Raw genomic sequence first — 17347 nt, forward strand, 5'->3', positions numbered from 1 at the left:
GACCTTAAAGTATACAAGTCAGCAGTGGTCTGGGGCAGCTGGCCTGGAGGGTCCCACATCCCAAAACAGGAGTACTAGACAGAGGGTCTGTTCCCCAGGAGTATTCCAGAGAGGCCAGACTAAGACACTGTCTGGAAGCATCTCAGACCCAGTAGGATTAAAAGCGCATGAGATCCAATGTTTGGGTATAATATAGAAGCTTGGTGACAGCCCATGGGGGGAGCTCAGACAGGGCTGTAACACTAAAAAAAATAAAAATTAAAAAAAAAATCCCTATAGAAGATTACATTTCCTATTGCTGTATTGTTTCTTCTACTGGGACAGGCAGGGAGAATTTTTGGCTTCATGATTTCCCCTCTCCTCTTCTCCACACTTCAGAATGGACAAACCAATCGGGGGACTGCTTATCGCCCAGTAACTCCTTTAAAATTCTGCCCTGGTTGACTAAAATTAAGTCAGCTCAGGAAGAACACATCTTCCATAGTACAGGGTCAGTGGTGAGGGGAGACAGCAGGGACAATAAAAATGATTTTTTTTTAAATCTGATTTTTTTGATAAAATGCTTTTTGAGGAAAAAACCTATCTAAAGATAGTTTTAATGAACATACATTATAGCTCAATGATATCTCATCATGGAATAGGGATTATAAATTCCAATTCTATTGTATGAGACAATATATTCATGTAATGTTTAAGAAAAGTTTTAAATGAGTTCCATTAGTTCATGGATTAGGGACCCAATCTTATGGAGTTCCAGGGGCTTCTGTATAGATTATTTAGGTTAATCTTTCTATCTACCCAAATGAGTCTTCCTGACTAGTGATTTAAATCAAATCCACCCTGGGAGACAGACACTATGGGTACCCCCATGGCCCCACAGTATGCCAACATTTTTATGGCTGACCTAAAACAATGCTTCCTCAGCTCTCGTCCCCTAACGCCCCTACTCTACTTATGCTACATTGATGACATCATCATCTGGACCCATGGAAAGAAGCCCTTGAGGAATTCCACCATGATTTCAACAATTTCCAACCCACCATCAACCTCTGCCTTGACCAGTCCACACAAGAGATCCACTTCCTGGATGCTACAGTGCTAATAAGCGATAGCCACATAACCACCACCCTATACCGGAAACCTACTGACCTCTATACTTACCTACATGCCTCCAGCTTTCATCCAGACCACATCACACAATCCATTGTCTACAGCCAAACTCTAAGATACAACTGCATTTGTGCCAATCCCTCAGACAGAGACAAACACCTACAAAATCTCTATCAAGCATTCTTAAAACTACAATACCTACCTGCTGAAGTGAAGAAACAGATTGACAGAGCCAGAAGAATACCCAGAAGTCACCTACTCCAAGACAGGCCCAACAAAGAAAGTAACAGAATGCCACTAGCCATGACCTTCAGCCCTCAACTAAAACCTCTCCAGTGCATCATCAAGGATCTACAACCAGTCCTGAAGGACAATCCCTCACTCTCACAGATCTGGAGACAGGCCAGTCCTCGCTTACAGACAGCCCCCGCAACCTGAAGTAAATACTCACCAGCAACCACACACCAAAAACACTAACCCGGGAACCTATCCTTGCAACAAAGCCCGTTGCCAACTCTGTCCACATATCTATTCAAGGGATACCATCATAGGACCTAATCACATCAGCCACACCATAAGAGGCTTGTTCACCTGCACCTCTACCAATGTGATATACGCCATCATGTGCCAACAATGCCCCTCTGCCATGTACATTGGCCAAACCGGACAATCTCTGCACAAAAGAATAAATGGACACAAATCAGACATCAAGAATTGTAACATTCAAAAACCAGTCGGAGAACTTCAACCTCCCTAGTCACTCAATTTCAGACTTCAAAGTCACAATTCTCCAACAAAAAAAAAAACTTCAAAAACAGACTCCAACGAGAAACTGTAGAACTGGAATTAATCTGCAAACTGCATATTAAATTAGGCTTGAATAGAGACTGGGAGTGGATGGGTCATTACACAAAGTAAAAACTATTTCCCCATGCTAATTTTTTCCCATACTGTTACTCACACCTTCTCGTCAACGGTTTGAAATGAGCCATCCTGATTATCACTACAAATGTTTTTTTTTCTCTCCTGCTGATAATAGCCCACCTTAATTGACTGGTCTCGTTACAGTTGGTATGGCAACACCCATTTTTTCATGTTCTCTGTGTATATATATCTTCCTGCTGTATTTTCCACTGCATGCATCCGATCAAGTGGGTTTTAGCCCACGAAAGCTTATGCCCAGATAAATTTGTTAGTTTCTAAGGTGCCACAAGTTCTCCTCATTTTTTTTCAATTAATCCCTTAACATTTTTCACCATCACTGCAATTATCATGGATATGGAAACCAGATTGGTCAGTTACTCCATAAGCGGGCAGAAAAAAGGTGAGCTGTCTTTCAGAACTGGATGCCAAATACGTCCACCAGAGAAGTAATTCCTTCAAAAAGGGAACAGTGTCCTCAGCTGCTAGCCCTTGGAAGCTTGTAGAAGTTTTCCTTTCCAGTTCATTCACTGTTTTATGTCTTACAATTGTTTTCTGTGGACATGCAATTGTTTAAATACATACACTGATTCAAATACAGTTGAATAAGAACTGTAAACTATCAAAACTTAACTGCTAACAATGTAGATGCATGCACCACAATGTTAAATAGAACTGAAAGGGGACAGAGAAACAGGCATTTTTAGCAGCTAATAAGATATGAATGTAACTACCAAACCAAAAAATGTCTTGGATTAACCGAATTCAAAGGATCAGAAACCATGCCTTGATCCTGTTCATAAATTTACAATCAGCAATCAAAACTCACAGTAAAGGGAACCAATTTTAACTTACCAAAATAGTTTTAGGTCATCACCATTTAGCCCTATCCAAACAGGACTCTACATGACTCCCACATAAACTACCCATCAAAATAATTTGCATCTGATCAGTGATTTATACTGCCATAAAAGAATCAGAATAACTAATGAGCAAGTATTTTGTTAGATTAGGATGACTGCCAAGCAGTAATAGTTTAAAAGCAAGCATTCAAAGCAGTGGCTGCAGAGAGGTCAAGCAGTGCCACTATCAAATGCTGCTACTGCCTTCATGGCGATTTGCATAGCTATATGCATAGCATTAAAGTAACACTTTGAACATTTCTCAAAGTTGAATTTTTAAACACTACTGACTATTGAGGAAATTAGATCTTAATATCTTGCAGCTTCTACCTGTATTGCATTTAATTCCAAATATTTAGATAATATCCACATCACTGCAAATCTGTTTTGAGAATTTAAGTCTCCTAAACTATGCAGACTCCTAAGTCTCTAACAAGATAATAAAATTCATTGTTGTCATCCTAATTCACACTACTGTTCTGGTAAAAATATTAGCTTTTTCATGAAACCCTTAGAGACCTTATCAAAATATAGTTGTACTTTCATTTACCTTCATTTCTTTTCCTCTGCTTTGAAAGGGTACAATACTTTCAGTTCACTTCATGCAGTATTTAAGAAGTTCTAAAAACGTAAGCCTTTTGGGCACATGGAGGAGGAAAATATCCTTCAAAAGGAAGAAAAGCCTCAGGTATTTCAAAATTGTATTTTCAAGAACTGTTCTATTAAAGCAAATATTGGTTTTATTGAAATGTGTTTCTCAAAAAAAAAATATAGGACATACCTTTTTCCTAAATTAATTCAGCTCTATAGTCAAAATATAGGAAATGGATAGTGAGGGCCTTATTATGACACTGATTACAAACCTGAATTCTATAAATAAAAGGGTCATATCTGATCTCCATCACACGGGTGTAAATCAGAAGTATTTCTATGAAGTAACTTCCAATTTACACTAGTGTAAGTAAGATCAGAATATGGCTCAAAATCAGGTAGATAATTAAAACTGCTTCTCTTTCCTCCATGGGATGCTGCAGAATTGAATTTTACATTTCTGATTCTTTATTAAACTGTAAAAACAATTAAAACTTATTCCTTTAGCAAGAAGCTTATTTGGAAGCCTCCATTACTCCTACAAGTCCAAATCATGAGAGATGGGCAATAACTAACAAACAGTCTGGGGGAAATGGCCCTATGTTTTGCATAGGTCCCAAAAAGTGAAAAAAATTCCATGCTGTAAGTGGTCTCTCTCCCTTCTTGCCCTGAAGATGGAGTGACTAGCATGGAGAAAAATAATCATGCCCTACATATGTGAGGATACTGCAGGGGCCCCCCCAAACACTCATGTGTTTATTCTTGTTCTCAATTAAAACAGGCCTAGACAGTCAGAAAACTGTTTGCACTCAGGATTTCCAACCAGTTACTTTACTAAATAAGAAAGATAAACAAGTTAATTAAAATATCACTTTTTTCTGTGGAACAAAATTTCTCTTTACAATGCATAGTGCATACATAGTAGTAATAATAATAGGTAGCTCAAATGGTAATATATGTGGGAGGGAAGTGATTTTGTTTATTTAAGGAGAGCTCTTGCTGCTTCCAGGTAGTTCCCCTTTATTTTTTCCCCTTCTACAAAAAGGGATGATACATACTGTTTACCAGCTATACCAAAAGAAGGTCAGGAGACATTTATAGACTCAAAGACTAAGGTCAGAAAGGACCATTGCTTAACTTAAACAACATCCTCCCCCCATTCCACTCCTTTAACAAACACCACCTCCGTCCTTTATCAAGCCATATATCTGGTCACTGTATCCTTTCCTGATGGAGTACCTGCCTTGAACATCCACCCCACACGTACACAAGGAGTTGCAACATCATAGCCTAAGTCCCTTCCCTACTCACCATAACAAAGCCCTCCCTGAACCCGCTGTGGGGAAGGAAAAAAAACCCCACTCCACCTAGGCCAATCTGGTGAAAAGGGAAAAATTCCTTCCCAGCCCTGCTACAAAGGAGAGCCGAGCGCCATGCCCACAGCAAGTCCTGCCCAAACCTGGCATTTTGCCACCTCCAAGTGGCGAGTTGGAGCTCCTGCTCCATCCGTTCTGGGGGAAATAGGCTTCTCCAGCTGGGCTTACACCTTTTCAACTGACCAGCCCTTCCACTTCCTGGGGATGAACTGGCATCACCATGGTGACCCACTCCCCTTTTGCAGCTGCCTCTGAGCCTCTTTCTTCCTCCCCTGTCAAGTTCTATTTCCTCTCCCCCCAGCAAGCCAGACAACATCCCCTCTTCCCCCCACTTTAAAGATGCAGTGAGGCCATTAGGGTAGCATATACTTTGTTTTAAATCTTTCCCCCTTTTATTGGATCAGTAAATACATCATGCTGTTCTCTCGGTAGGATGTCTTTTACTAATGAGCTCCTGTTTGGGATGAAGCAACAGTGACCTGGACCTTTTGAAAAGAAGTCAAAGCAAACTCTAGGGCAATGTTGCCAACTCTCATGAATTTGTCATCAGTCTTATGATAATTGTTGTTTTCCTTAAAGCTCCAGCTCCTGGAGTCAAGTGGATGTGTGATGATTTCAGCCTTCATTCTTAAAAAAATGTAAGTTTCTAGCCTTCACGGCTGTGAATAAAAGTTCAAAATGTGACACAGACACACCCCAGTGCACCCTAAAGGCTCAAAAGAGCAGAAGGCAAATAAACACCAAATCCATTATTTTTACATTGGCTTTAAAATTATGAGACTCTCTCATGATTTTTGAACATTTGGGGTTGACAACACTGCAACAGCTCTGAAGGAAAAATTGTGTGTGTGGAAAAAGTAATAGCAGAACAGAATATATTTTTGTGGTGATCAATTCCCCCATCCCTTAAATGTCATCCATAGTGCTCACCCACCAACAATATTGCTTTTCACAGCCAGGCTGTACCAAATCCAAGAAGTTACTGTAATACTATTAAAAATTGAGTTTTATTCCACTCAGCAAGATACATTTTTTTTTCCACAAAATATATTCTGGCGCTACCGTTTGACCGCACTCCTGTCCCTATTGTTCATTAGTTGTCCCCCGTAATTAATTGGTTTCCCAGGTCCTGTGGACCCCCCCCCCTTAGGCTGGGGGGGGGATCCTTTAGCAGTGGGCGGGCTTCATGTGGATCCCAATAAGGCTACCGTATTTACATCTATATTTAGGTCACTACCGCCTGTCTCCTCCAATACTTATCTAAACACAAACAGGTACACTTAACATTCAAAATCACTGGCAACACTAATTTCACTGGCCATTTTTACTTTACACAACACATCATTGTGTTTAGGGACTGCAGCATATACTTCACAACATGCGAGATTTTTCATTATCTGAAGATGCCTGTATTCCCTGAACAAATTTTGAATTATTTAGCTTTTGATAGTTTGTTTCACTACCTTACAAGTACAGAGAGACTACTATCCCCTCTCAAAAGGGCCTACAAGCATAACAGAGGGGTATGTATTTTACACATACACACACCTTTTGCATTACCCTAAAGGTCACCATATGGATATGTGAGTTGCTCTACCCCTATTATTCCTGAGTTTGTCGCACATATTATAGCCCCTACTACCCTGGGTTTGAAGAATTGGGTATTAGTCCCAAACTCAGGTCTCTCCCAATGGTAGTGTGTTGCATAAATTGTTAGTTCCATCACAAAGTCTTGGGTACAGGGGGAAGGTATCTGATTTCAAATAGAAACTAAGCAAAATTTGGCAGTTTTATTGGAGTATTGAGCTGAGATTTTGTATTTACTCAAACCCATACTCAAAGGTTTAAACTCTGGATGGGGTAACTCTCAGAACTGCAACAAAAAAAAAAGGCACAAAATCTCTACAACCTGAAACAGTAGCGTTTCACACAGCTCTAAGCTCAGCTGCTGTGTTTGCACTGGGATTGATGGGAAGCCTCACAATATTGTTTGTGCAAACTTCAGTTAAATCTGGGAAGGGGTTCCCCCCAAAAGGCACCCAAACTATTGCTGAAAGTATTCCTTCCAGGTGTCCCCTCAGACCTGGATAAGCCTAATGGGGATCCCAAACATGATCCTCCACTTTAAAACCCTATACTTAGGTGACCATCCTTGTAATGTAAGAGGACAGGACTGGCCTTCATTCACAGCATCTCCATGCTGCTCCATAAACACATAAGAGTCACTAATGAGCAATAAGAGGCACTCACAAGTGAGCAAACTAGTAACATTCCAAGGCTCCACAATCCACTGAGCTCAAGGAACAAGGACTAGGAATCCAACGTGATTCCCTCACTGAGCACTACAAATAGGTTACCAAACTTTCCTCAACAGCTTCTGATTTCAGAAGAAGGAAAAAAGAATAATCTTTACATCAGATTCCTGGATGATATTTTACTTGGATAATTAAAACTCAGCCAAAGTACGTGAAAAAAAGATCCTTAGTCAGTACACTTATTAAATATACAACTGTTGAAAGTTCACAAATATCTGGATACCTACATTTCTAATTAAAAGATAATATCACAGTTGAGAACACAACTGTTGAACCAATAAATCTGAAAATGGTGTTTCAATGCCATTATATTAAGGAAGAGTAATAAATTATTCTAACTGTACCTTGCAATAATGATACAATGTTAACAAGCAATGAAAGTCTCAATTTCAAAAATGAAGTTATGCCATCTTTGGGAGGGACCTACTTGGGAAAAAGGTGAACCAGAGCAAGCTGATATTAAAAATACAAGAAAAAGCAAGCATAAAGAAATATAAAATCACCTCAAAAAAGTTATTTTATATTTTAAACCAGCAGTTACTGCAATAGCCAACCCTATATTTCCATTTTACTTCAAGACCACTAAAACATTACCTGGCACTATAGAGCAAAGCATGAGATATAATCAAGGCGCTTTTTAAAAAGAAATTAATTGTTTTAAAAATATACAGCCTATATATTTTACTTCAAAAATAAGAAAAGGGCTAGCAGATCTTATCCTGATTCTTAGACTGTCAAGCACATACAGAGTGACAGGGGCAGGATTTAAGGAAGTATGAAAGGTGAGATCTCAACATTTATCCAGGCCAGGACATGAGGCTGTTACTCCAGACAACATTAGGGAATAAAGACCAGCATCTCTCCCTCCTCATGTGCCACTTGCCAAATGTGTTAGGCCTACTGGGTCAGTATTTTTGGCCTACCCAGCACCGCCCTGTGTACCACGCTATTTGAACCTGCATGGAACCCTCTACTGTGGTGTGCAGGGAGTACTGAGGGCTTCCCTGTGTGGCTGCTCCATACTGCCACTTTGCCATACACAGGGGACATACAAGGATTGGAGTACAATGGCAAACTTACTTTACCTGTAAAGTGAACTCAAGCTTGCGCTCTTGAACGATTACTCATCACAGACATTAATCTATACCGTATAAACTTTCATTAACTGCAAATAATGGAGAAATACCGGAAATGCTGGGAAATCCATTACAATAACTACGTTGGTAATAAATATGGAACGTAAATGCTAGCTAGATTTCTGCTTACAATACTTCAGTTTGTAATGGATGGGTTCCTGTTCTGCTTAGTCACTATAATAAGCAGGAGCCAATTATTTTGCAGGCTTTTTGTGCTTTTTACTGGTCCCTCCTATGAACTACTGCTAGATGAGCTCAATAAAACACACACAAACATATTAATTATTCCCAAACAAAAGGTAGATTCAGATGGAGTCTAGTCTAAGAATACGTATCAGTAAGGCTAAGATTTTGTCATGATTATTTTTAGTAAAAGTCACAGACACGTCACAAGCAATAAACAAAAATTCACGGAATCCGTGACCCGTCTGTGACTTTTGCTGCTGCGGCTCCATGGTTTCTCGCGCCACCGTGGTGACTGGGAGCTGTGAGGTCCCCCTCTGCCTGTGGCAGCTAGAAGCTGCGGGGGGGGGGGGGGGTCATCCACCCACAGCCGCTGGGAGCTGCAGGATCACCAGATTTCCCAAAGAGAAAAATAGGACACCCCCAGCCACGCACCCAAGGCATCCTCCTTCCCCGCCCCCACTCCCCTCCACACGAGGCTGTCGCTTATCTCTGAAACCCTGTCACTTGTGTCACCTGTTGCTGGAACCCTGCCAAGGCCCCACTGGCTGCCAGCTCCAGAGTCCCGCAGCCTCTGAGGCTGAAGCAAAGAATGTCACAGAGGTCTCTGGAAGTCACGGATTCCGTGACTTCCATGACCTTGTGACATAAACATAGCCTTACATATCAGCAAATTTGGGCAAAACACATTACAGGGACATTGTAAGTATCTCCAAACTAAGTATTATTAACCCAGAAAATTCAAAGATAAAAGTTAAACCGAAAAGAAATCCAAACATGTTGAAATATGGAAACGCACAGTTAGGGAACCCACAAATCTTTAACGCTCCCCTGTAGTTAACGTCATGTGGGACATGTCTATCAAATTATTACTATTTTGGAGTATGTGTTGAAGAGGAGTCTGATCTTGCTTAGGGACAGCCTGTTATGGTACATTTCACACAGCTGAAAGAGATGTTTGACATCTCATTGAAGGACTATCACTGAGCTCTATCTGGGGCTATTAACTTTGGAGGATTCCTAACTACTGGCCCATTCTCAAGGAAAAACTGACCTTCTATTCAGGGGCCCAAATGGGGGCAGGACAAGCCTCACTGTGGAGACTGGAACTTCCCAAGTGGCACAGCAACAAAAGTCTACTTAAGCACAGCATCCTACTCTGTGTAGGAAAGTGGGTTGACCTTGCCAAGAAAGGCAAGAGGGCAGGAGGAACTGCACCTAGCTTGGGACGCTAACAAACCTTGGACATACAGCAGGGGTGAGATCAGACCAGGGGACAGTGCATCTCAGAACTTTTGTTGATTTCGAATACTTATAACTCTTGAGTGTTTTAAGAGTAAAGTTTCTGTGGTTCAAAAATTCTTCTGCCAGGCCTGTGTTCCTTGCTTTCCTGTCACATTGTCCCTGAAGAGGTTAAAACTAGAAGCCTAGTGAGCCCACCAACTAGGTAGAGATTTAGGGGAGTATGTTTAAGGTTGCTATGGCACTAGCTGAGTAAAAGTAGTATTTAAAAAAACATGACTTTCCTTTGCTACTAGCAAAACTGAAAGATTTTTTCAATTACTTTTTATCATTTACTGTTTATTTGCTTTTTTGCACTTCACCAGTGTCCACAGACTAGTAATTTTCTAGTTCTCATGCACTAGCAAAATACAGACAAGTTGAGAAGATTTAAATCCAAACAAAAGGTTCCCATTTGTCTTAATTTAATAAAAATATTTCCATTAAATCTTGTAAATAAACAAACACACAGGTTAGGACTAGATTACCTCAAGATATATCAGCTACTCTTGTCTCTCTCTGTACGGTTTCGTGCTAGCTCAGTCGGAGAACTTTGTTCTTGCTTTGCCATTTGAAATGCCTTTTGTCACTGAACATCTCATGTGTCCAGGCATCTTTGATTTCCAAGAAATTTTGTACCATCAGCAAAATTGGGGAGAAGTTTCCTACATAGTACACCATTCCCATAAGCCTACAAGCTTCAGCACCTCCAACAGGCTTTATTTTACCTGGATCAGCTTCTGTTCCTGGAAACTAATGTCAAAATCTGACTTGTTACACTACAAACTGTTAATTGTCAGTACCAACCCTGATTCCTGAAATCCCTTCACCACAGCATGTAACTTAATACCTAGCTCTTTGCTACTGGATTCATACTCTAGATTATCAGCATGACAAATGGTGCCTTCCAATCCAGTAACCAGTTGGGAAATTCTCTTTTGGAACTGGTGAGATGCTGACAGTCTGCCAAAAAGACAACTGATGGTAACAATATCTGCCAAAACATGCAATGAAGGTAGCAAGACATACCTACTGTGTGTGTCCAGGTAACTTGGCCAGCTTCAGAACACGATGTAATAAAAAAATACTTGATCTGGGCTTTGTAAAAGATCTTTGTTAACAAGAAGCAACATTCTGTTGTCTCTGATCTGTAATAGATTTTTTTTAAATTGACATAAGGCATTCCAGTACCTCTCTGATAGGCATCAATATATATTTCTGAACAATTAAGTAACGCAGTCTGCTACCTGGCTTATATGCTCCAGCAGGGAGATGGTGCAGAATGCAGTGCATGAGCACAATGCTATGAGCTCTCTTCCTGCCTCCTTCTCTCCTCCCCCACAACTCCCAAGCACTGCATCTCTGGGCCAATCCTTCTTCTGAGTCTCTAAGATTGCAAATCCAGCTCCCAACATCAATACTTCACCAAACCTCCAAGCACTAGCGCTCTGTCAAAAATATTCTCACTTGATTTCAACAACAGTCCAAATGAGTCCTTTATGCACACAGAACCACACAATTTCAAATGGCACACTCAGTGATACACGTCTTTCCTCTCATATGAGTTAAATCCCTTTAAGCAAACAGGGTTTCATTGGTCTAAAATGGGTGTAACTGAGAGGAAAATCAGTGCCCTGATTTGCTCATCACCTTTGGCAGGCATGACTGTATGAATAAAAACTCGCACACTCTGGGTGCATAGTCAGGTGGCCTGCTCACATTAGGTCTCTATTGTTCGCAGTGAACACTTTGTGGAGGGTTTTTTGTTTTGTTTTTTTTAACGAAATGATAATCTTTTAGAGAGGGGAAAACATCAGGGAAGGGATTAGAAGGACTCAATTAAACCTTCGGTGGTTTTAAAAGTATGTTAATTTTTGAGCCTGTCAATTTTGACAGAGCCCATTTTAAAGGCTCTAAATCCTATAAAACATTTTTCTCTTGAAATGAAATGACAAGTTTAAAGCAATTCTTCTAAGTAGTATTTTTAATGGTATTTCAATTTAATTGGATTTAAACTTCAATGGAAAGCCACAGATCTTAAACAAGTTGTTGCTTATAAAGCACACAAAAACAATACAAAGGTCAGACTAACTCCAAGAGTTGCACTAGACAGATAGCAACAATGGACTGAACTGATGAGTAAACACTGAAAAACACAAGGTAATTAACTCAAATGTACAAGCTTAACTCAAACCACATTAATTTGACACTCTTTACAGATGTGTGCACACTGGAGAGGTCTTCTATACAGCGTTATTTGCACGTGATAGTAGCATTGAGGTTGTATATATGAGTGTGGTGTTGAAGAATTTGGTGTGCGCTTTGTGATTGGCTTTATAGGTACATTTGTGTATCAACTTTAAAAACTGAATGTGGTAGAGGAGTAGGGGGCATCTCCATTTCTCCCCTATATTCTTCCTAGTAGAACCCACACTTCCCCCTAAAGCCTCACTTCATCCATCAAGGCATCCCAGAGCCTCATTCAACACCCTCACACCTCTGCTCACCCCGCTTGTGCCCTGCTATTGCTCCTCACCTCCATTTGGCTCCCCACAGTGCTGCTGCCTGGCAAAGCAGTGAACAGAAGGAGCAGCACCAAGCCCCACTTCAACCAGTTCTCCCCTGCACTCACTGTTTTTCTTCTGCCTCCTCACATCACCCCTTTCCTCCTGTTCCCTCCCAATACCCCTTCCTATATCATCTCAGAGCCCCATCGGTCCCATAGCCTTGCCTTCCAGGGTGTCTCTCTCTCTCTCTCTGTCTGCAGAACAAAGCTGAGGACTCAACAAAGCAGGCTAGCAGCTTTGGAAAACAGAAGTAGCTGGCAGAACTTGACAGTTCTGTCAGCTTTTCCTTACAGAGATAAAATATGTTAGCACAAGTAAGGAAAATAATTTCTTTTTATATTTAAAGATAAAGAATTGCCTTTGTCTGTTATGGGAGGAGTATCTTTGTGCGAAGTTTGGAGATTCTAGTGACTGATTATTTAACCACTGGTGCATGGAAAAAACTATAATCTCTGGGGGGGCCGTTCTCTTCTAAAATTAGAAAATATTCAAACCATAAGTATAGTAAATTCAACTGACCTATTAGAAGTTAGTGTGTTCAGTTGAGACCCCTTTCTACCATTAAAGAATAAGAGAAATTTTAGTCCTGTCTTGTGACAGGGTGCTGGGCTGGGACTCCTGAGCCAGCCCTCTATCATGCCAGCTCCAATTAAGGGAGATAAATTGGAGCTGGCTAGAGAAACCTGTGCCTGATTGGTGAAGGAGAAACAGCTGCCAGCCTAATTAGTGTGGGGCTGCATAAAAGCCTCAGAGGAAGGAAGCCAAGGGGGCAGACAGAATGGGGGAAGCCAGAGAGTGGAAGGAGAGGGGTAGCTCATCTGTCCTGGTTGCAGAGACTGAGAAGCCCTTAAAGCTGAAAACCATGAACTGTAGATAGTGAGAAGGTGGTGGGATTGCACACTGTAAATAAACTGCACTGGTGACTGCTGAGCCAGAAGGTCTCTGAGGGGGTTTTGGAGCGGAGCAGAGCAGAGGAAGGAGCAAAAGGGGCCCTGCTATGCCCTGTTACACTTGTGCAAAACACAAACTTACTTAAGGAACCACAAGAGCACTTCCATAATGTAAGCCTGGCTTGACAAGAGTAATTAAACATGTGGGAGGCCACATTTTTTGGAAGACAAGATTAGGGAGGTAAATAGATCAGCAGGCTGAAAACAGAACATTTTTGCTAAAATGGGTAAATTGGTCAGTGAGCTAAAGACAGAATGTCTAAACTACCTAAGATGAGAGGAGGGAACACCCACAAAGAACAAGACAACAATGGATAGGTCAGGAATGTAAAGACGAAATAAAGAGTAGGTCGAACATGGACAGTGCGTGGATGGAGCATGCTGTACAGGGACTGGTTGCTACAAAGTAACCAAGCCAATCCAAAAGTGTGCAATGCAATGTATAATAAAATGTTAGCATACACAAAGGGAAGAAGGTTTCTGTGTAACTTTGGACATGTGATGAATTCTGCATCCACCCCCTACATTTTAGTCTGATCAACTCAGAACAGCGTTGCCAGATGCCAAATAAAGATTCTTTAGCAACGAAGTCTGAGGTCAAACTGAGTTCTTGGGAAGCCAAGTGGAAAGAGATCTCAGAGGGAATCCCAACATGTAGTAACAAAGTTCTGAATTATTAAAATTTGGCTTGTCACTTTTCTTAAGTAATGATAAAGAAAATCATGACAAAGGGTGAAACCAGCAACCACGAATCAATGCGTCAGCAATTCCCCACATACAAAGTGAAGTCAAAACAATTTACGATAGGAGAAAATAGCTACTGCTGGCTCTCTCTGTTTACTAAAAGGGAATATGAAATGAGCACTCTCACAGAGAAGCAATGTGGGTACCAAAAAGGCAGAAATAAATACATTTCAGTTTCTTATAGCACAGGGGGAGGAAGGAACAAGCAAGCAAAAACTGCATACTTAAAGATACATCTGACAGCTTTCTAACAGACCTTTGTGCCATTTTAAATTATCTGAGATCATCCTGTTTTCCATAGGTTTTGCTTCAGTTTCATAAAGTTACAACAAAATGCTAATTTTATTACTATAATTTATGAGATCATAAAATTGTATTCTATAAAAAGGAACAGCAAATCTTATTAGCATGTATTTTCTAAATATATTTGCTATTCATGTTTTATATGAGAAAGAAGAAATGTTACTCACACATACTCAACAAGTAAATATGCATATTTTGTCCCCATTTTAAATGAACTTCCCATAATCTCAATTTAGTGGAAAATCCTGTGCTGTTAAAAGAAGAAATAAAATCATTCCTTGGAATTTTCTTCTTACACTATTTATTGAGATATTACCACAGATAAAACAGACAAATACAGCAGTCTTCAGAGTATAATTGCTGATATTATACCATTATGAGAAACATGAAAGAAAAAATGAAGGCAGAAATTTTCACAGCACAGATTTGGCTTCAGTAACAACTCGCCTAATTCTGAGAGGTGCTGAGGTCCACTACCATTGAATTCAATGCGAGTTCTCAGCATCTCTCAGGATCAACCCCCATATTCCTGAAGGAAAGCAAAGCAATGGATGGGAAAGGCACATATCTTTATAATCAATAAATCCAAAACTATACTACTAGAGGTCTGATCTACTCCTTCAGTTGGGTTCCAATTATACCAAGACTCCCAAATGGGGTTAGCCCCAAGCCTGCAACACCTCAGTCATTTTTCCACTGTAGTGTTATAATGGCTTATACCGTTTCAGAGGATATCAGCATCTATATCAGCTTAAACTGCAGCTATAAGTCACAGCCCTCAGAAGTTAGCAATGAGGAGCTGCACCATGCCAGCAGGTGCTCCTGAAGGCATAAGAGGGAACTCAGCTCCATGATACATCTTTTGAAAAGAGCATAACATGAACTCTCTACTGGAGGGGAGCACGACCATGGCCTTACCTCCATTAAGGACACTGGTGATATTGTAGGCACTAGCCTAACCCAGTTCTTGTGCTCCTAAGCAAGAACACAAGGGGAGAAAAGGAAGGAAAGTTTATTGCACCCTCAACCCTTCCCCCCTTCTTCCTTACACAACTATGAAAGTTTAGGTACAGTATATCCTACAGGGTTCATTTTGGATTTTGATACAAAAACATGCATCACTTGTGTGTAGTGTAAAAATCAGATACATGTCCAGAAAAAGCAAAATGTAGTTTAACTCTTACTAAAATGAAGTGGTTAATGAAGCAAGAATTATACTACATTACATCTCAGTTTCAATAATTAGAATTTTATTTAATAATTACTTGCCAACAAATGATGTACAGCACCCAATTTGTCCCCTGGTTTATGAATTATATGCTCAAATGCACCATTGCTCTTATTCCCAACTTCTCTCTTGATGGCATCCTTTATTTAAATACACTTGGCCATCTCACGCATTAGTTATATTTCTGTTATGAGAAGAAGTGAAATACCATGCATACACAATTTTAATTGACTTGACTTTTTCAGTTTTCAGTTTCATTTTACTAGTCCCCAGTGGATTTTTGTTTTGTTTAGAACTCTGTGTTTGCTACATCAGGATTCTGATTAAGAGAAATTTAAAATCCTGCATATATTCAGCAAAATATTAAAATGACAAAATATACATTAAAAAAGTTGTGCAGTAATGTTCCATCCTGCACATTATACTAAGTCAACCCCTGCCATCACAAAAGTTTTAAAAGCAGACAGACATTGCATCTTAATGTACTCAGATATGGGTGGCACTTTTGACTGCCATATACCTACATCAGTGTAAAATATATATGAATGGAATGACAGCCAAGTTAAGGATGAACTCTAAAATACATACAGGATTGTATAAGTTTAGAAGGATATCTAAAATACGTGATCAAGTGGTTGACGCAGCAGACCAGCAGCAAGGACTTCCGTGTACTACTCTCAGAATCCCATTCCTCAACTGGATTTCAGCATGATACTGTGTGATGTAATAACAGATCCTGCCTGGAACTGGGCAGGTATCTCTCATGATAAGAAAGATTCCAGTGGGGGCATGGTTCCTCATCAAAAAAATTTGCAGAAACCTAGGATCTCTCAGTGAAGAAGATTAAATTAGAGAGTATGTACTGAAATCTTTGAGAGCAGAACAAAAACCCAAGCCTTGATTCAAAGTTTCCCAGAGCAAAAGGCCCATACAGCTCCCTGGGAATTCCCAGGCACCAAAAGTGGCAAATGGCTAACACACCAGCCCATGCACCATATCCCCTGGATGTAGTCTGCTAGTTAGTGAGCATGTCTAGCCAAGCTAGCCAACACAGACTATATTGAATAGGAAGGGCTAGATATCAGCAGGTAGGAGTACACCATATTCCTTCTCAGAGATGCTCAGGAATGTGTCCTTATCTCTGGTCGGAATAGCAGAAGATGCATAGGATACTGTGCTGCTTCTTGCCATTGACCAAAGCAGGATTTGGCGTTTAATATGGCCTGAAAATTTCATTAACAAAGTTGCGCATCATAATTTTAGGTTCTTAATGAAAATGTTAACTAAAATCAGATCTACCATAGGATAGGATCCTTGCAGCACCCTATCAGACATTTGCCCCTCCTCACCCTCAGCTCAACACACTGTAATTTAGCATTACTTCTGGTGGGTGGGTGGGAGGTTTAAACCAGTTTTCAGTCTAGATGTAAATGTTTAGTGGCAGTTTTGTGAATTTATTAATTCATTTGATTTTATGGACTCTGTATGCTTATCCCCTTACGGATGTCTTTCACTATAGACTGTCAGGTTAAATTGCATAATCTGTCTCGTGTTAAACTGAGGCAGTCCAGTGCCCAGGTGTCTGTCCCTGAATGGAAGAATCATTAAGCATTGCAGACTACAGACCAAAGACTACTGCTTTGCTAATGACTTTTAGCTGCTGTTAGAAACAGAGTATATTGGCAACCACAGAAGACTGGAGAAGCCCACAGAAGACTGGAGCCAAGCCAATTAATTTCT

At 40.3% G+C, this 17347-nt stretch overlaps 1 protein-coding gene across 7 annotated transcripts in view; it reads right to left on the reverse strand.

Annotated features, from left to right (window-relative positions):
• The window catches only part of INPP4B (inositol polyphosphate-4-phosphatase type II B), a 476089-nt gene that overhangs the window by 425256 nt on the left and 33486 nt on the right, over positions 1-17347 (reverse strand). The gene's annotated exons all lie outside the window — the stretch shown is intronic.

This window comes from Caretta caretta, chromosome 4 (assembly GCF_965140235.1).
Source record: "Caretta caretta isolate rCarCar2 chromosome 4, rCarCar1.hap1, whole genome shotgun sequence".
Classification (NCBI taxonomy): domain Eukaryota; kingdom Metazoa; phylum Chordata; order Testudines; family Cheloniidae; genus Caretta; species Caretta caretta.